A 20,673-nucleotide genomic window follows, 5' to 3' on the forward strand; every position below is an offset into this window, starting at 1 on the left:
GCTGTGAGGTGATGTTGAAGCTATATTTCTCCAAACCTGTACATAAGTAATTGTACCCCAACACGGCAGGGCTATGGGGTTAGTTGGACCCCACTTGGGAGTCCTGTGTTCAGTTCTGGTGGCCTCACTAAAGGAAGGATGTGGGTACTATAGAGAGTGTAGAGTAGATTTACAAGGATGTTGCTCTTGGATTGGAGAGCATGCCTTATGAGAATAGATTGAGTGAACTTAGCCTTTCCTTCTTGTAGTGACGGAGGATGAGAGGTGACCTAATATAGGTGTATAAGATGATGAGAGGCTTTGACCATGTGGATAGCCAGAGGCATTTTCCAAGGCTTGAAGTGCCTAACACGTGGGGACGTAGTTTTAGCTGCTTAGAAGTCGGTACTGAGGGAATGTCAGGGGTAAGTTTCTTACACACAGAGTGGTGGGTGCGTGGAATGCACTGCCGGCAGCGATGGTGGAGGTGGATACAACAGGATATTTTAATAGACTCTTAGATAGCGTCATGGAGGTTAGAAACACAGAGGGCTATATGATCGGGAAATCCTAGGCAGCCTCTAGAGTAGGTTACATGGTCGGTACAACATTGTGGGCTGAAGAGCCTGTAATGTGCTGTAGATTTCTGTGTTCTGTGTCAAAGACAGGCAGAGGGATTAGTTTAAATGGACAGGAGGACAGCATGAAAAGGTTGGGCCGAAAGGCCTGTGTTAGTGCCGTAAGTGACGGGTTCTGTCCCAACCATCGACTCTAATCCCCTCAACAGATGCTGCCTGACATGATAACGTTCTTGAAAAGTTGCATTCAGTTCCGCTTAGCACTCCGTACAAAGGTTGTTTTGTGCTGGAAGAGTGCAGAGGAGATTCATCATGATTGAGGGGGCTTCTGTTCATAAGTCCATAAGGCATAGGAACAGAGTTAGGCCATTCAGCCCATTGAGTCAGCCACCTTTCCATCATGACTGATCCCAGATCGCACTCAATTCCAGATATTTGACCTCCCGCCATATCCTTTGATCCCCTGACCGATCAGGAAACGATCAACTTCCACCTTGAATATACACACACACTCGGTCTCCACCGCAGTCTGTGGCAGAGCATTCCACAGATCCAATACTCTTGGCTAATTAAAAAAATAAGCTGCTTACCTCTGTTTGAAAAGGTGGCCCCTTAACTTTGTGGCTGTGCCCCACCACAGGAAATACCTTCTCCACATCCACCTTATCCAGTCCTTTCAACATTCGGTAGGTTTCATTGAGATGCCTCCGCATTTGTCTGAGTTCCAGTGAGCACAGGGTCAAAGCTGCCAAGTGCTCCTCATATTTTAACCCCTTCATTCCCTTAATCATCTTTCTGAACTTCCTCTGGACTCTCTCCAATGACAACACATCATGTCTGAGATGTGGGGCCCAACACTGTTGACAATACTCCAAGTGTGGCCTGACTAGAGTCTTATAAAGCCTCAGCATTATCTCGTTGCTGTTATATTCATGGGGCGAGATTGGACTGTGTTGATCTACAGGGGGATCTTGGAATCCGAGATCATAACTCCCAGATAGTGGTTCCATTGTCAGGCAGTTCTGTTGCAGTTGTATAAATCTCTAGTTTATCCACATCTGGAGAATTGCATTTGAAGACAGGAATAATGCGGAGGTTTTGGATGGTGAGTGGGAGAGGCTTAACAGGATGCTGCCTGGATAAAGTGAGACCGGACAATCTCGGGGAATTTTCTCCGGAGTGGCAGAGGCTGAGGGAGATCTGACAGACGTTTACAGGAATGTGAGAGGCACAGACAGAGTGGACAGCCGGGATTTTTTCTCTAAGGAGGAAATGTCCAATGCCAGAGGGCATGCACTTCAGGAGAAAGGGGGAACACATCCTCATTGGAACTTTTTGCAGTATTGAGGTATTTTGCGATTTAGTGTAATTTTGTCTTTTCTCTGCATAGCTGCTGTTGGGAAAAAAAACAATTAGAAAAGACAATGATGTTAAAAACTTGACTCAGAATGTTTAAAAAAGATTTGCGGTTCAAGTTTTGTTTTTCATTCCCAGAGTGGTGGGTGTCTGGAGTGAATATCGGGTGGTGGTGGAGGCAGATGTGATAGAGGCTATTGGATCCCACGTGGATGTGAGGAGAATGGAGGGATGTGTTCCTTGTGTAGGCAGAAGGGATTGGTTTAGTAAGGCATGAAGTGACCAGTTCAATTGGTTCAGAACAACACAGTGAGCAGAAGGGCCTGTTCAAGGACAAGTACAGCAAGCAGAGCAGGTAAACTGGATAAAGTGATCCCACTCAGAGAACAGACTGTGACGTCAGTGGATATATGCCGGCATCACAGTTCTCTCACCAAAGATACTTCACTGCTGGATAAAATGAAGTTTGTGAAGTTTATAACCAATCGGGTGAATTGTACTGATCAGGCATCTCATCCTGCTGGAGAAATTAAAATTATTGTGAAAGCTGCAGAAAGGTATCTTGGTGTAACTGGTGTTCTGTGGGAAGCTGTAAATGAAGCTCTGATTTGTGGGGATTTCTGCATCCCAGTCTACTTGTGAAGATATGTAATGGGATTGAAATATTGAAGTGAAATGCAAGAAGCCTGATTTTACATGGCCAACACTTTCAGCAGTTTATTTCTGATTTGTCAGATTCTTCCGATGTTATATCTGTTCAGGAAACCTGCACATTTTAAGTTTTATTCCTGTGCAGCATTACATTGTCGTTTGGCTTGACAGGTCAGTTGGTAGAGGGGTGGTGTTGTCAGTTTTATAAGGAAAGGGGCAGAGTATAGTGTTGTGAATGGGAATAAAATGCATCATGAACTTGTCGAAAATCTTGATTCAACAGGTATGTGTGTAATTTTCTTTTGAAAAATATTAGCTTTCTGAATCGTATTTGGAGGTTTGGCTATCCACTTTTCTCATGGAAAATGGTTGTAGTAGTTCCCATTCTAAAACCTGGATCTCCCCGTCTGATCCTCCTTGTAGGCCAATATCATTAAAGTCTCATTTATGTAAACTTGTAGAATGTATGGTAATCGAATGTTTGAATTATATTTTTGATAAAAGAGGTAAATTCACGTTTTATCAGAGGAGAATTTGGAACGGTAGAATAAGACCATAAGACAAAGGAGCAGAAGTCGGTCATTCAGCCCATCGACTCTGTTCTGCCAATTCATCATGAGCTGATCCATTCTCCCATTTAGTCCCACTCCCCCACCTTCTCACCATAACCGTTGATACCCTGGCTACTCAGATACCTAGCAATCTCTGCCTTAAATAACATTGGAATCAGTTTGGGTTTGGAAGATCATAATAGGAAAGTACAGTTAAATAAAGATGTTGTAATAGCAATATTTTTGATATTGAAAAGGCAAATGATATTTATTGAAGGATGGACTTTTGATTAATTTTTGGAAATGCAAATGAGAGGGCTATTGTACAATTTTTTCTGATTGTTTCTATTTGTACGTCTTGTAAAGGTCTGGATGGGCAAGTATGACATTGAATTCATGTTTATATTTGGAAGATGGTATTAGTAAAGCCAGTTAAATATAGATGTTGTAACAGCAGTATTTTTACTATTCAAAAGGCAGATGGTATTTCTGTAAGGAAAGAATTTTTATGAAATTGTGGAAATGGGGATGGAGGGGCTATTATCTAACTTTGAGTTGTTTTAATTGAACGTTTTGTGTCAGGTATGGGTGGGAAAGTTATATTCAGGTTGTTATGAGATAGAGACTGGGATCCCACAGGCAGTATTTATTATTTTATATTGTTATGAATCCCGTAACTGGAGAACTTACCAGCAAAGATAGAGAGGTCCGTTGAAGTCTGATGTCACTATTTTCAAACGTTTTACTCGTAAAGGGACACAAAAGTAGGGTTAATACATACATTTAGATAGTGCACATTGTCAACATTCAATCTAAAGCGCGGGTATAGTAATCATCATCATTAAGAAGTGAGCTCTGCTGGTGTCTAGGGGTTAATAGATTGTCCGTTGGAAATATAAAAGTCACTCTGAAAGTCTGCAGGCCGCAGCCCTTTGAAAATCGCTGGGTTTTGCGTGGGACGACCGAGAGAGAGAGATTGGGCGGGGGAGAAGAGAAAGAACTTGCCGAGTCTTGATGAATCTTCCGTGAAATCGGGGAAGCGTTGGTTCCCTCTCCCCGATGTTAGTTCAAAGCGGTTTCCTGTGATTCCAGCCACAAATTCCAATCCCGGAATCTAACGCATGTGGCTTCCTTCAGAATGGCATCCCGCTACTGCGGGATCGCTCTCTCGTGTCTTCTGGGTGCGTCTAAGGGACTGTCCCCCTGAGACTCTCCTTTATACTTCCTCACGGGGTCGCAGGTGTCAATCAGGTTGGGATGATGCAATCTCTCTCTCAACCAGCCCACCTTGCCCGAGGGCTTTTCACGTGGTCTCCATGAGACAATAGTTGCTGGCATCTTATTCTGTATCCCTGGTGGGACGTGCAATTTTTCACGTTCCTCTCTCTCTCACTTCCTGGGTCTACTGACCCCCCCGCCCCCAACGGGTGCTCTTGCGATTCTCACAAAGGAGGGGGCTGGGATCCCCTCTTAAAAAGACGTTTTACCAGCGGTTAAAACGGAGTGGTCCACCGTCTTACAGGAGTTTTGAATCTAACACAATACTCAAGTTTTTCTTTTCACAAAATACTACCGTTATACATTCAAGTCAGTATCTAAATAGTTAACGATTACAGTGTCCCTTTCTTTCGTATCTTAACATTGCGAACCGTACATCAGACTTCAATTCAATAACCACCTATTTAATTTTTTTTTTCTAAGCAACAAAACTAAGGAGGTGTGACCTTAGCTTAGGTGCGTTTACAAAAGTTTACGCGAATACTAATCGTTTCAGTCGTTTAACTTAACCGGCAGCTCTCCAAAGGGCTGTCTTTATTATTCACAGGCTTTGGCGCAAACCCGTTCAATCTGCCTGGCTGTCTAACAATGACATCCCCATTAACCGTTGCCTCTTTTCCGGCGAGCCCCCCCCGTGGGGAACTTGAGTAGTTTTGCGTGGTGAACTCCCGCCCGCCCCGCTCATCGGGGTTATTTTAGCAACACCATGCCCCAGACTTAGATCATTTCCACCCAACTCTTTGATTTTACCCAGGTGGCTGGCCCTTTTATCAGTTCCCTTCAGGCTATTGGTGTTTGATTCGAACTCGAAGGCAGCCTTTTCACACCCCATCCTGGCGTAACAATAGAGTGGGGGACCCCGCTATTCCCCGGCTCACTCTGTGAGCGATCTGCCAGGTTTAAGATTTCTTCCTTCGATTTGGAAACTACAGACTTTTCGTTTCCTTCGCCAACAATCCTCACCCCCCCATTCTTAAATTCTGCATTAACTTTGAACACTCCTTCAAGTATAGGCGCCGGGGAACTCACACTTTCCCCGGTTACCAAGGTTAACCCTTTTCCCACTGAACCGAGTCCATCTGACCCACAAGGACGGCCACTGTCCTGTTCCACTGGGTCAGATACCTCAGACTTCTTCTGAGCTCCGTTACCAGGTTCAGCACCTCATGCATCCCCATCTCGGACACACTCAAACGGGACATTGGCCTCTTCCAGGCTTTCAACACCCGTACCTTTTCCACATTCTAACTTCCCCCGATCCTCCCAGTTACTCTCTGGGCAGCTCCCACCCGGGGAAGGCACAACCCTGCGAGTTGAAACAATCTCCTTTTCAGCAGACCCCTTCGAGGCAAGGGTATCCTTTCCATCTAGGACTGCCCTCCTCTCGTTATCGGGAACACCTTTAGAACTCTCAAGTTCTTCAAACAACTCTGCCAAACCAGATAGATCATCCATGTCCAACTCTGGACCTTTTAACAGCTTTATCTGTTTCTCATCTTTATTTCCTACCTTTAGGACCTTTTTCTTCGCTAAAGACAGATCTATCTCCTCTCCCTTACCCCCTTTCACTTTACTACTCTTCGTCTTACCACCCTCGAAATCCTCGTGGCACAGGGTCGGCAAAGACGTCTCGGCCAAATCAAAACTGGCCAGATTTAAACTGCTCTCGTTCACAGCTCTCTCTCTCGACAGGCTGTGAGTGACCGCGCCGGCGAGATGGTCCTCGGGCGCTAGGGACGGGGCCACCACACTCTCCGGTCGGCCGGTCGGCAGGTCGGCAGCATGGCTGACCAAACCTTACCCCCTGCTAAGTCGTTTCCCAGCAGGATGTCCCCGTCATCTCTCGGGAATTCTGAGGGCACCCCTATTTCAACTGGTCCATACACCAGCTCACAATCCAACAACACCTTATATAAGGGCACCATTTCTATCCGTTTATTTATTCCTTCCACCTTTACCATGCCCGTTTCCCGACCAAATTCTAGTACCTTACGGCTAACCAGGGATAATTCAGAGCCCGTATCCCTCCAGATTCGTACGGAAACTGGTGTGTCTCCCTACGTCACAGACACGGTTCCGTGTGACAGACAACTCCCAGAGCCCTCTCGTACTTTATCGACCCTCAGCTCTCTGGTCGATTTGCTGATTACCACGGCACACCCGATAGGGACTGTGGTTTTCCCTCTTCCTATCTCCTTCCTCGGAGCAAAGCATCGAGATGCAATGTGCCCCTCCTTTCCACAATTAAAACAGGTCAAACCCGGAGCCCTCTTGTCGTCTTGCCTTTCCCCCTCAACCTTACTGCTAGCTCCCGGTGGAACCTCTGCCTCACTCGTCGGACTTTCTCGATCGTTCCCACGGTCTCTCTGGGGACCTTTATTCGAGGGAGTCTTTGTCTTGTGGGTTAGGGCATATTCGTCCGCCAACCTGGCAAATTCTGAAATGGACTTATCCGGCTTCTCATTCAAATACACCCGGATCTCCTCCGGAACACAACTTTTGAATTCCTCAATCAAAAATAACTTCCTGAGACGCCCATAATCCTCGCCCACTCTTTCCGCGGTGCACCAACGGTCCAAGAGCACCCCCTTCTCATGGGCTAGCTCGGTATACATTTGATTCCACCCTTTCCTTAAATTTCTAAACCTTTGTCTATAGGCCTCAGGTACCAATTCCTAAGTCCGGAGAATTACCTTTTTTACCTCATCATAATTCTCCGCTACTCCCTCCTCTAGGGACAAGGCCGCATCTGCTCGTTGGGCCTTCCCCTTTAACACACTTTGTAACAACGCCACCCACTGCTCTTTTGGCCACTTCTGATTTACTGCCACCTATTCAAAAAGCAAGAAATAGCTATCGACATCTGTCTCCTCGAACGGGGGCAGCAATCTCAACTCCCTACTAACATTAAACCGCTCTGCTTGGTCTAACCCTTGATCTCTTCTTTCGTTCTTCATCTTCTCAATTTCCCGGTCATGTTGCCTCTGTTTCTCTTTCTCGGCACATTCCTTCTCTTTCTCTTCTGCTTCTAGCTTCTTTAGGTTAATTTCATGCTGCCTTTGCCTTTCCCTCTCTCTCTCTCTCTCTCTCTCTCTCTCTCTCTCTCTCTCTCTCTCAGACGCTTCCAGCTCTTTTAATTTAATTTCATGTTCCAACTTCAATTTCTCCACCTCTAACTGAACCGTCCCACTTGATGGTATCTCTTCAGGGATATCTCCCAATACCTCAGCTTCAAACACCTTCTTCCCAATGTAATACTGGGTTATGGCCCTTCGTACCTCCCGCTTTTTCATGGACGAACTCACTTCTGTGAGGTTCAACTCCTTCGCCAAATTTAACAAGTCTGATTTGGTGGCCGCCTCTAGCGCCCCCACCGTCGGGTTTTCCATAAATTCCCCCACGTCCATCTATGCTGGTTTCCCGTCTGGCTACCCACGTAACCAGATTCAAGTTTTTGATTTACAAGCCCGATTCACTGGCCTCCCAATTTGGTGTCAAATCCCGAGGCGAGAACCCCAACTGTTATGAATCCCGTAACTGGAGAACTTACCAGCAGAGATAGAGAGGTCCGTTGAAGTCTGATGTCACTATTTTCAAACGTTTTACTCGTAAAGGGACAAAAAGTAGGGTTAATACATACATTTAGATAGTGCACATTGTCAACATTCAATCTAAAGCGCGGGTATAGTAATCATCATCATTAAGAAGTGAGCTCTGCTGGTGTCCAGGGGTTAATAGATTGTCCGTTTGGAAATATAAAAGTCACTCTGAAAGTCTGCAGGCCGCAGCCCTTTGAAAATCACTGGGTTTTGCGTGGGGCGACCGAGAGAGAGAGATTGGGCGGGGGAGAAGAGAAAGAACTTGCCGAGTCTTGATGAATCTTCCGTGAAATCGGGGAAGCGTTGGTTCCCTCTCCCCGATGTTAGTTCAAAGCGGTTTCCTGTGATTCCAGCCACAAATTCAAATCCCGGAATCTAACGCACGTGGCTTCCTTCAGAATGGCATCCCGCTACTGCGGGATCGCTCTCTCGTGTCTTCTGGGTGCGTCTAAGGGGCTGTCCCCGAGACTCTCCTTTATACTTCCTCACGGGGTCGCAGGTGTCAATCAGGTTGGGATGATGCAATCTCTCTCTCAACCAGCCCACCTTGCCCGAGGGCTTTTCACGTGGTCTCCATGAGACAATAGTTGCTGGCATCTTATTCTGTATCCCTGGTGGGACGTGCAATATTTCACGTTTCTCTCTCTCTCACTTCCTGGGTCTACTGACCACCCCCCCTCCTCAACGGGTGCTCTTGCGATTCTCACAAAGGAGGGGGCTGGGATCATAACAATATTATAATTAATAATATTTTTCTCTGAGACAGGTTTTTCATTGTGTAAAACTCTATGTGCAGATGATGGAGGTTTATGGATTAGAGGTAGAAATTTCACTTTTACTGTATATAGGATGCTTCAGCAATTAGTAAGGTCGAACAGTCGGCGACTAGATGGGATTTAAGCTTTCAGTAGCAAAAACACAAGTTATGTGCTTTACAAACAGGATTAATGGACCTGCACTTGATTGGAAATGATATGGTCAAACTCCTTAAAAGGTGTCAATGGTGAGATTTCCAGGCATGTGGACGGATAATAAGCTGACATTGAAGCACCGGATCAGAAAATAATTGATAAATGTAAAGAAACATTAAATACTCTTCGTTATCCCTGTGAGTATTCTTGGGTGTGACATGAAAATATTTGATGACCAATCTCGTTTGTTTAATTGGATCTGTTCTTGATTATGTTTGTGGTTTATAGATCACCTTCCTCTTCAACTTTATGATGTTTGGGTGTGATTCATTTCGTGCTTTAAGATTGTGTTGTGGTTAAGTCAGGTCGTCCCCTGATTCGGCTTTACTGGTTGAAATTGGACAATTGCCCTTCCAGGGACAGAGGTGGAAGTTGATGTAAACAAATTGGATTGAACATCCTGTGCTAAAGGGTGGTGGGGAACATCACAAGAAGAATGCTTTTAGTTCTGGGTGGCTGGGTTCTTATCACGCTGGGAATATGGGTGTATTGGATGATACAATATGTCCCACTGTAGCTTTCTCGGTAACCCCACTTTGTTGTTTTTTCCAATGACTGTAGTTAATTTTAGGTTACACAATTGGATTCCGTTCTGCCTGAGAGTCTGTTGGTTCACGAGTATATTAATGAAAGTTATTATCATACGGTCAGCATTTTTACAGATGGATTAAAACGTAATTTAACTGGGAATGTTGGTGCGTCTGTTCTCATTTTTTGTGTGTGCCTGAGTTGCAGGCAATGATAAAGAAATCACTTACCAGCCATTTGTGGGTCTATGAAGCAGAATTCTTTGCTTTGATTTTAGGGTTACAGTGTGTGGAGGAAATTGGTCCTTGCAAACTTGTAATTTGTTCAGATTCTCTTTCGGTTTTGATGAGCCTTAAAACAGGACATTCTAGCAGTAGGTCAGATTGACTGTTGGAAACTCATCAAGCATTATTTCACATACAAAGTTCGGTTCATATGTCTGCACCTTATGGGCCCTGCACATCGCACTGTTGAGGGAAATGATGGAGTTGACTGTTTAGCAACAAAACCTGTTAGAAGTTCAACTGTGGATATAGACATTCCACTTCGCAAATCAGAAGCTAAGAGGATGGTAGGGTTAAGAATTCAGGACTTATGGCAAGGTCTGAAGGAAAATTGCCATAAGGACTGATGCCTTTACAGAATACATAAACAAGTTGGGTTTTTGGAAGAAGGGCTTAAAACAGGAAGGGAAGGAATGATATTGACACGACTTAGAATTGTCAGCACTGTGCTTAATTATGCCTTGTATTTAATTAGAAAACTTCATTCTGTGTCACAGGACCATAGAACCATAGAACACTACAGAACAGAGCAGGCCCTTCAGCCCTTCATGTTGTGCCAACCCATATAATCCTTAAAAAAAGTACTAAACCCACACTACCCCATAACCCTCTAATTTTCTTTCATCCGTGTGCCTGTCCAAGAGGTTCTTAAATACCCCAAATGTTTTAGCCTCCACCACCAACCCTGGCAAGTCATTCCAGGCACTCACAACCCTCTGTGTAAAGTAAAACTTACCCCTAATGTCTCCCCTAAACTTCCATCCCTTAATTTTGTACCTATGTCCTCTGGTGTTTGTTATTGGTGCCCTGGGGAACAGGTACTGACTATCCACCCTATCTATGCCTCTCATAATCTTCTAGACCTCTATCAAGTCCCCTCTCATTCCTTTACGTTTCAAAGAGAAAAGTCCCAGCTCTGCTAACCTTGCTTCATATGACTGTTGTGTACATTTTGTCATTATGAAACTTTTAAACACATACTATTTCAGTGTGAAGCAGATATGGGCGAAAAAAATCAAATGCAGTCTTCAGTACAATCTTTGAGGGGTTGATAGTTTTCAGATTAAAAACTTTATTAAGTTATAGGACTGACGTTAAATTAATTCACAGTATTGAACATGCAGAGGCATATAATAATGGAATCGTCCCAATTGTATCGGGACGTTACTCTGGGGATGACGACTTAACAGAGGTGGCTGATGGATGTGGGAACAGCAGGAGAGACGTGTCCCACCGAAGAAGTTCTCCAATGGCGGGGGTAGGAATCCGTCGCTGACAAGTCAAGTTAACGACTGTGTTAACTCTAAGGAAATGGCATATAAGGTAGCAAAGGTGAGTCGGATGTTGGATTATTGGGATGCTCTTAAAATCCAACAAAAGGCAACGAAAAAAGCCATAACAATGGTCAAGACGAAATATGAGGGCAAACTAGCCAATAATATAAATCAGGATACTAAAAGTTTAGTTTTCAGTTACATGAAGAGTGAAAGGGAGATGAGAGTTGATACTAGACCACTGGAAAATGATGCTGGTGAAGTAGTAATGGGGGACAAAGAAATGGCAGATGAACTTAATGAACAATCTTCACTGTCTTTTCCAGTCAGCACCACCCCCACTTGTCCCATTTAACCTGTTTCAGTTCGTGTGGACTGTAGCACCCGGGGGAGCTCAGGACCCTATTCTATTCTGTTGTTGGATGCGGTGAACGAGTTAAAATTAATGGATGGATAATTCTCATCTCATGATTATTTCACTCTCCGCTCATTTACACTTACAGTGATCTTACTCCTGACGCCAGTCCCAGGACCCAACCCATTTACAGACCTGGAGCGGAACCGGAGCAGATCCTCAGCCACTGGTTTTCATCCCCAGTCGCAAAGTAAGGATAAAGTTTCCCCGTGAATGTATTCCCAGTGAAGGTGTGGAGATGGGGCTTGGTTTCCGCGTTGTAAAATGAAACTGTCCCGGACTCGTAACTGAGATAAACTCCCACCCTCCCGGGGATGGGACCGGCAGCGAGACAGGACTCGGGGGAGGGGAGACCACGGGACATGTCACAATCCCGATGTAACACATCATAATTCCGCCCGATGACCCAGAATCCGGTGTCCGGACTCAGACTGACCCGTCTCTTCCTCTTCACAGACTCTGCGGCGACTCCCAGACCCCAGCCCCGATTCTCCGTCACCTCCACCTCCCAGTAATGTCTCCCCGATGTGAATCCCTCCGATCCCAGCATTCAAGCCCGATTTGTGAATCTCTTCCCGGTGTCAGGGAGATCTCTCCGGGTCCGGGTACATCTCACACTCTTCTGTTCCTCAGACACCTCGATCCATGGATTCGCCGTTTCCACATCCAGGGTGACAGAGACTGGGAGGGGAAGCAGAGAATTAGAGAGTCCCCGGGCATTGTGGGGAGACTCAGGCAGCACTGCCCCAGAGATTGGGGGAACACTCGGGCAAAGCGTCCCCAGGACCAGTGGAAAGCCCGTGGGCCTTCGGCGCAGTCGGGTTGCCGACAGGCAACCTTTCCCAGGGAAGCAGGTGGGCAACTAATATCTCTCCAATATCTTTCCGCTGGACGGAGAGCAGAGATTTACCGATCAAACAGACACAAAATGCTGTAGGAACCGAGCGGGTCAGGTAGCATGTGTGGAGAGAGATGGACAGTCTACGTTTCAGATTGACATCTTCTCTGAAGAACAAAAATGAATAGGGGAGAGAGACAGCAGAAAAGAGTGTGGGAAAGGAGTGGATTAAGATGGGAAGGGGTGAGTGAATGGATTTAAACAAGAGGTCACAGAGGCTCTTCTAAACTTTTAGTATCCTGATTTATATTATTGGCCAGTTTGCCCTCATATTTCGTCTTGACCATTCTTATGGCTTTTTTCGTTGCCTTTTGTTGGATTTTAAGAGCATCCCAATAATCCAACATCCCACTCACCTTTGCTACCTTCTATGCCATTTCCTTAGGTTTAACACAATTAATACATGCCTTTTCCAGCTCAAACTGTAAATTGATTTAAAGTCAATCCCATAATTTAATAAAGTTTTTACCTGAAAACTATCTACCCTCGCAAAGATTGTACTGAAGACTGCAGTTGATTTCTCTTCAGCCTTATATGCTTCATATTGAAATAGTATGTATTTCGACAGTTTCATAATGACAAAATGTACACGACACAGAATGAAATTTTCCAATTAGTTACAAGGCATAATTAAGCATAGTGTGGGCATTTCTAAGTCGAGTCAATATCATTCCTTCCCTTGTTTTAAGACCTTCTTCTATAAACACTGCAAGATTATGTATTCTGTAAAGGTGTCTGTCCTTATGTCCATTATCCTACGTCTTGCCATAAGCCCCTAATTCTTAACAGTACCAACCCTTTAGCTTCTAATTTGCTAAGTGGAAGGTCTATATCCGCAGCTTAACATTTAACAGCTTTTGGTGCTAAACAGTCAACATCATCATTTCCCTCATCATTGTGATCTGCGGCCCATAATGTGTAGGCTTATAAATCAAACTTTAGATATGAAATACCGTTTGAGGAGTTTCCAACAGTCAATCTGACCTACTGCCAGAATGACCTGTATAAGAGTCATCAAAACCGAAATGTATTCTGAACAAATTATAAGGACTAATTTCCTTCACCCACTGTAAACCTATCATCAAATACACCCGTATTCCCAGTGTGGTAAGAACCCAGCCACACAAAACAAAAAACACTCTTCTTGTGATGTCCCCAACCATCCTCCAGCACACCTTTAACAGGATGATCATTTCATTGCCCTCTGAAATTAATCCAGAATGTTAACGTCAACTTGAACCTCCAGCAACACACACAAAATGCTGGTGGAACACAGCAGGCCAGGCAGCATCTGTAGGGAGAAGCACTGTCGACGTTTCAGGCCGAGTCCCTCCGTCAGGACAGGTATAGATGTTGCCTGGCCTGCTGCGTTCCAGCAGCATTTTGTGTGTGTTGCTTGAATTTCCAGCATCTGCAGATTTCCTGGAGTTTGAACTTGAACCTCTGTTACTTTGAGGGCAATTGTTCCATTGTAATCAGTAAAGCCAAAACAGGAGACAACATTACTGCACCTGAACACAATCTTAAAGCCTGTAATTGTATCACATACAAACATTGTTAAGTTGAAGATGGATCCCATTCTCCATCTCATAGAAACACAAACATAACATGCTGACCGGTACTTGGACAGTCCATCCAAAAAAAAAACTCAGAAAAATTATACAATGTCCCCCTCACTCCTAATTTAATCAGAAGTCCTTTCTTCCATATCATTTCCCTTTTCAGTATCAAGAAATACTGCTATTACGACATCTTTATGAATTGTGCTTTCCGAATATCATCTTCCAAACCTAAAACTGAATCTAATGTCATTTTACCCTTCGAAATCCACTCTAATAAAACACTATATCAACACTCTTTCCAAAATATAACGCAAGTGCTTAATTAATTACTCCAGAGAGTAAAGCCCGAGCTCCCTTCATATCTGATCATAATCCATACTGTCAAAACCAGACAGAATTCTGGTAAATCTCCTCTGTACCCTTTCCAATGCTTCCACATCCTTCTTATAGTGAGGTGACCAGAACTGGACAGAGTACTCCAAGTGTGGCCCAACCAGAGTTTTACAGAGCTGCATTATTACATCGCGACTCTTAAACTCTATCCCTCGACTTAGGAAAGCTAACACCCCATAAGCTTTCTTAACTACTCTGTCTACCTGTGAGGCATCTGGACATGTAGCCCCAGATCCCTCTGCTCCTCCACACTTCCAAGTATCCTACCATTTACTTTGTACTCTACCTTGAAATTTGTCCTTCCAAAGTGTACCACCTCACACTTCTCCAGGTTGAACTCTATCTGCCACTTCTCAGCCCTCTCCTGCATCCTATCAATGCCTCTCCGCAATCTTTGACATTCCTTAGCACTATCCACAACACCACCAACCTTTGTGTCTTCTGCAAACTTGGCAACCCATCCTTCTACCCCCACATCCAGGTCGTTAATAAAACTCACGAAAAATAGGGATCCCAGAATTGATCCTGGTGGGACACCACTAGTCACAATCCGAATGTACACCGTCCAGCACAACTCTCTGCTTTCTGCAGGCAAGCCAATTCTGAATCCACCTGGTCAAACATCCCTGGATCCCATGCCTTCTGACTTCTGTATAAGCCTGCCATGTGGAACCTTATCAAATGCATTACTAAAATCCATGTAGATCACATCCACTGCACAACCCTCATCTATATGGCTGGTCACCTCCTAAAAGAACTCCATCAGGCTTGTTAGACATGATCTGCCCTTCAGAAAGCCATGCTGACTGTCACTGATCAGACCATGATTCTTTAAATGCCAATAGATCCTATCTTTGTGAATCTTTTCCAACAGCTTTCCCACCACAGATGGAAGGCTCAATGGTCTATAATTATCGGGACTATCCCTACTACCCTTTTTGTACAAGGGGACAACATTTGCCTCCCTCCAGTCCTCCGGTACCATTCCCGTGGACAATAAGGACATAATGATCCTAGCCAGAGGCTCAGCAATCTATCTCCTCGCCTCGGATGCAGAACCGGAAAGTGGCAGAGGGAGTTCAACACAGCTGAAGAAGTTCATTTCTGCAGGTCAAATTTGAACACAGAATATAATATTAATGGTAAGACTCTTGGCAGTGTGGAGAGTCAGAGAGATCTTGGGGTCCATGTCCATACGACACTCAAAGCTGCTGTGGAGGTTGGCAGTGTTGTTAGGAAGACGTCTGGTGTGATGGCCTTCATCAACCGTGGGATTGAGTTCAAGAGCTGTGAGGTGATGTTGAAGCTATATTCCTCCTAACCTGTACAAAAGTAATTGTAATAAGATGATGAGAGGCTTTGACCGTGTGGATAACCAGAGGCATTTTCCCAGGCTTGAAGTGACTAACACGAGGGGACGTAGTTTTAAGCTGCTTGGAAGTCGGTACCGAGGGAACGTCAGGGGTAAGTTTCTTACACAGAGAGTGGTGGGTGCATGGAATGCACTGCCGGCAGCGATGGTGGACCTGGATACAAGAGGATATTTTAAGAGACTCTCAGATAGGTTCATGGAGCTTAGAAACATGGAGGGATATACGTTCCGGAAATCCGAGGCAGTCTGTAGAGTAGGTTACATGGTCGGTACAACATTGTGGGCTGAAGAGCCTGTAATGTGCTGTAGATTTCTGTGTTCTGTGTCAAAGACAGGCAGAGGGATTAGTTTAAATGGACTGGAGGACAGCATGGAAAGGTTGGGCCGAAGGGCCTGCGTTAGTGCGGTAAGGGAGGGGTTCTGTCCCAACCATCGACTCTATTCCCCTGAACAGATGCTGCCTGACTTGACAACGTTCTGTAAAAGTTGCGTTCAGTTCCGCTTAGCATTCTGTACAGAGGATGTTTTGTGCTGGAAGAGTGCAGAGGAGATTCATCATGATTGAGGGGGCTTGTATTCATAAGTCCATAAGGCATAGGAACAGAATTAGGCCATTCAGCCCATTGAGTCAGACCCCTTTCCTTCATGGCTGATCCCAGATCGCACTCAATTCCAGATATCTGACCTCCCCCCATATCCATCGATGCCCTGACCGATCAGGAAACGATCAACTTCCGCCTTGAATATACCCACACACTCGGCCTCCACCGCAGTCTGTGGCAGAGCACTCAACAGATCCAATACACTTTGGCTAATAAAAAAATAACCTGCTTACCTCTGTTTGAAAAGGTGGCCCCTCTGCTTTGTGGCTGTGCCCCACCACAGGAAATACCTTCTCCACAACCACCTTATCCAGGCCTTTCAACATTTGGTAGGTTTCAATGAGATGCCCCGCATTTTTCTGAGTTCCAATGAGCACAGGGTCAAAGCTGCCAAGTGCTCCTCATATTTTAACCCCTTCATTCCCGAAATCATCTTTCTGAACTTCCTCTGGACTCTCTCCAATGACAACACAATCTGTCTGAGATTTGGGGCCCAACAGTGTCAACAATACTCCAAGTGTGGCCTGACTAGTGTCTTTTAAAGCCTCAGCATTATATCTTTGCTGTTATATTAATGGGGTGAGATTGGACTGTGTTGATCTACAGGGGGATCTTGGAATCCGAGATCATAACTCCCAGATAGTGGTTCCATTGTCAGGCAGTTATGTTGCAGTTGTATAAATCTCTAGTTTAACCACATCTGGAGAATTGCATTGGAAGACAGGAATAATGAGGAGGTTTTGGATGGTGAGTGGAAGAGGCTTAACAGGATGCTGCCTGAATAAAGAGACACCGGACAATCTCGGGTAATTTCCTCCGGAGTGGCAGAGGCTGAGGGAGGTCTGACAGACGTTTACAGGAATGTGAGAGACACAGACAGTGGAGAGCCGGGATTTTTTCTCTCAGGAGGAAATGTCCAATGCCAGTGGGCATGCACTTCAGGGGAAAGGGGTAACACATCCTCATTGGACCTTTTTGCACTATTGAAGTATTTTGTAATTTAGTGCATTTTGTATCTTTTCTATGCATAGCTGCTGTTGAAAAAAAAGAATTGAAAAGGCAATGATGTTAGAAACCTGACTCAGAATGTTTAAAGGAGATTTGCGTTTCAAGTTTGGTTTTTCATTCCCATAGTGGTGGGTGTCTGGAGTGAATATCGGGTGGTGGTGGAGGCAGATGTGATAGAGGCTATTAGATACCACCTGGATGTGAGGCGATTGGAGGGATGTGTTCCTTGTGTAGGCAGAAGGGATTGGTTTAGTAAGGCATGAAGTGACCAGTTCAATTGGTTCAGAACAACACAGTGAGCAGAAGGGCCTGTTCAAGGACAAGTACAGCAAGCAGAACAGGTAAACTGGATAAAGTGATCCCACTCAGAGAACAGACTGTGACGTCAGTGGATGGATAGATAGATAGATAGATAGATAGATACTTTATTCATCCCCAAGGGGAAATTCAACATTTTTCCAGTGTCCCATACACTTATTGTAGCAAAACTAATTACATACAGTATTTAACTCAGTACAAATATGATATGCATCTAAAATCACCCTCCCAAAAAGCATTAATAAATAGCTTTTAAAAAGTTCTTAAATAGTTTACTGAAGTGCATTGAGTGGTATCTTAAGCTCAGTCCTAACCCCGGCACTTTAACATGTCTTGCCCCTGGTAGTTGAATTGTAGAGCCGAAAGGCATTGGGGAGTAATGATCTCTTCATCCTGTCTGAGGAGCATTGCATTGACAGTAACCTGCCGCTGAAGCTGCTTCTCCATCTCTGGATGGTGCTGTGCAGAGGATGTTCAGGGTTTTCCATGATTGACCGTAGCCTACTCAGCGTCCTCCGCTCTGCCACCGATGTCATACTCTCCAGTTCTGTGCCCATGACAGAACCCGCCTTCCTTACCAGCTTATTAAGACGTGAGGCGTCCCTCTTCTTAATGCTGCCTCCCCAGCACGCCACCACAAAGAAGAGGGCGCTCTCCACAACTGACCGATAGAACATCTTCAGCATCTCATTACAAACATTGAATGACGCCAGCCTTCTGAGGAAGTACAGTCGACTCTGCGCTTTCCTGCACAGGGCATCTGTGCTGGCAGTCCAGTCTAGCTTCTCGTCTAACTGCACTCCCAGATACTTGTAGGTCTTAACCTGCTCCACACATTCTCCATTAATAATCACTGGCTCCATATGAGGCCTAGGTCTCCTAAAGTCCACCACCATCTCCTTGGTCTTGGTGAAATTGAGACACAGGTAGTTTGAGCTGCACCATATCACAAAGTCATGTATCAGTTTCCTATACTCTTCCTCCTGACCATTCCTGACACACCCCACTATGGCCATATCATCAGCGAACTTCTGCACATGGCAGGACTCCGAGTTATATTGGAATCTGATGTGTACAGGGTGAACCGGACCGGAGAGAGCACGGTCCCCTGCGGCGTTCCTGTGCTGCTGACCACCGTGTCAGACCTACAGTCTCCCAACCGCACATACTGAGGTCTGTCTGTCAAGGATATATGCCAGCATCACTGTTCTCTCACCAAAGACACTTCACTGCTGGATAAAATGAAGTTTGTGATGTTTATAACCGATGAGATGAATTGTCCTGCTCAGACATCTCATCCTGCTGGAGAAATTAAAATTATTGTGAAAGCTGCAGAAAGGTATCTTGGTGTAACTGGTGTTATGTGGGAAGCTGTAAATGAAGCTCTGATTTGTGGGGGTTTCTGCATCCCAGTCTACTTGTGAAGATATGTAATGGGATTGAAATATTGAAGCGAAATGCAAGAAGCCTGATTTTACATGGCCAACACTTTCAGCAGTTTATTTCTGATTTGTCAGATTCTTCCGATGTTATATCTGTTCAGGAAACCTAAACATTTTAAGTTTTATTGCTGTGCAGGATTATATTGTCGTTTGGCTTGACAGGTCAGTTGGTAGAGGGGTGGTGTTGTCAGTTTTATAAGGAAAGGGGCAGAGTATAGTGTTGTGAATGGGAATAAAATGTATCATGAACTTGCAGAAAATCTTGATTCAACAGGTATGTGTGTAATTTTCTTTTGTGAAAATATTAACTTTATGAATTGTATTTGGAGGTTTGGCCATCTACTTTTCTCATGGAAAATGGTTGTAGTAGTTTCCATTCTAAAACCTGGATCTCCCCGTCTGATCCACCTTGTAGGCCAATATCATTAAAGTCTCATTTATGTAAACTTGTGGAATGTATGGTAATCGAGTGTTTGAATTATATTTTCGATAAAAGAGGTAATTTCATGTTTTATCAGAGGCAATCTGGAACGGTAGAATAAGACCATAAGATAAAGGAGCAGAAGACGGTCATTTGGCCCATCGAGTCAGCTCTGCCATTTTATCATGAGCTGATCCATTCTCCCATTGAGTCCCATGCCCCCGCCTTCACACCATAACCTTTGATACCCTGGCTACTCAGAAACCTAGCAATCTCTGCCTTAAATAACATTGGAATCAGTTTGGGTTTGGAAGATCATATTAGGAAAGTAAAGTTAAATAAAGATGTTGTAATAGCAATATTTTTGATATTGAAAAGGCAAATAATATTTCTTGAAGGATGGACTTGATTAATTTTTGGAAATGCAATTGAGAGTGCTATTGTACAATTTTTTTCTGATTGTTTCTATTTGTATGTCTTGTAAAGGTATGTGTGGGCAAGTATGACATTGAATTCATTTTTATGTTTGGAAGATGGTATTAGTAAGGTCAGTTAAATATAGATGTTGTAACAGCAGTATTTTTACTATCCAAAAGGCAGATGGTATTTATGGAAGGAAAGAAATTTTATGAAATTGTGGAAATGAGGATGGAGGGGCGATTATCTAACTTTGAGTTGTTTTAATTGAACGTTTTGTGTCAGGTATGGGTGGGAAAGTTATATTCAGTTTGTTATGAGATAAAGACTGTGATCCCACAGGCAGTATTTATTATTTTATATGATAATTAATATTTTTTTCTGAGATAGGTTTTTCATTGTGTAAATCCCTATATGCAGATGATGGAGGTTTATGGATTAGAGGTAGAAATTTCAATTTTACTGTATATAGGATGCTTTAGCAATTAGTAAGGTCGAACAGTCGGCAAATAGATGGGACAAGTTATGTGTTTTAAAGACAGCATTAATGAACCTGCACTTGATTGGAAATGATTGGAACTGATATGGTCAAACTCCTTAAAAGGTGTCAGTGGTAAGATTTCCAGGCATGTGGACGGATAATAAGCTGACATGGAAGCACCGGATCAGAAAATAATTGATAAATGTAAAGAAACATTAAATATTCTCAGTTATCCCTGCGGGTATTCTAGGGTGTTACATGAAAGTATTTGTTGACCAATCTCGTTTGTTCAATT

At 44.2% G+C, this 20,673-nt stretch overlaps 1 long non-coding RNA gene across 3 annotated transcripts in view; it reads left to right on the forward strand.

Annotated features, from left to right (window-relative positions):
- Positions 1–20,673, forward strand: part of LOC132390242 (uncharacterized) — a 39,053-nt gene that overhangs the window by 2,468 nt on the left and 15,912 nt on the right. For 2 of the 3 annotated variants that reach the window (XR_009510829.1, XR_009510828.1), the window contains exons 3-4: positions 11,553–11,654; positions 15,192–15,459. This is a non-coding gene — a long non-coding RNA (uncharacterized LOC132390242). The remainder of the gene's footprint in view (positions 1–11,552; positions 11,655–15,191; positions 15,460–20,673) is intronic. The other variant, XR_009510830.1, reaches the window with a different exon arrangement.

This window comes from Hypanus sabinus, unplaced genomic scaffold (assembly GCF_030144855.1).
Source record: "Hypanus sabinus isolate sHypSab1 unplaced genomic scaffold, sHypSab1.hap1 scaffold_812, whole genome shotgun sequence".
NCBI lineage: Eukaryota > Metazoa > Chordata > Chondrichthyes > Myliobatiformes > Dasyatidae > Hypanus > Hypanus sabinus.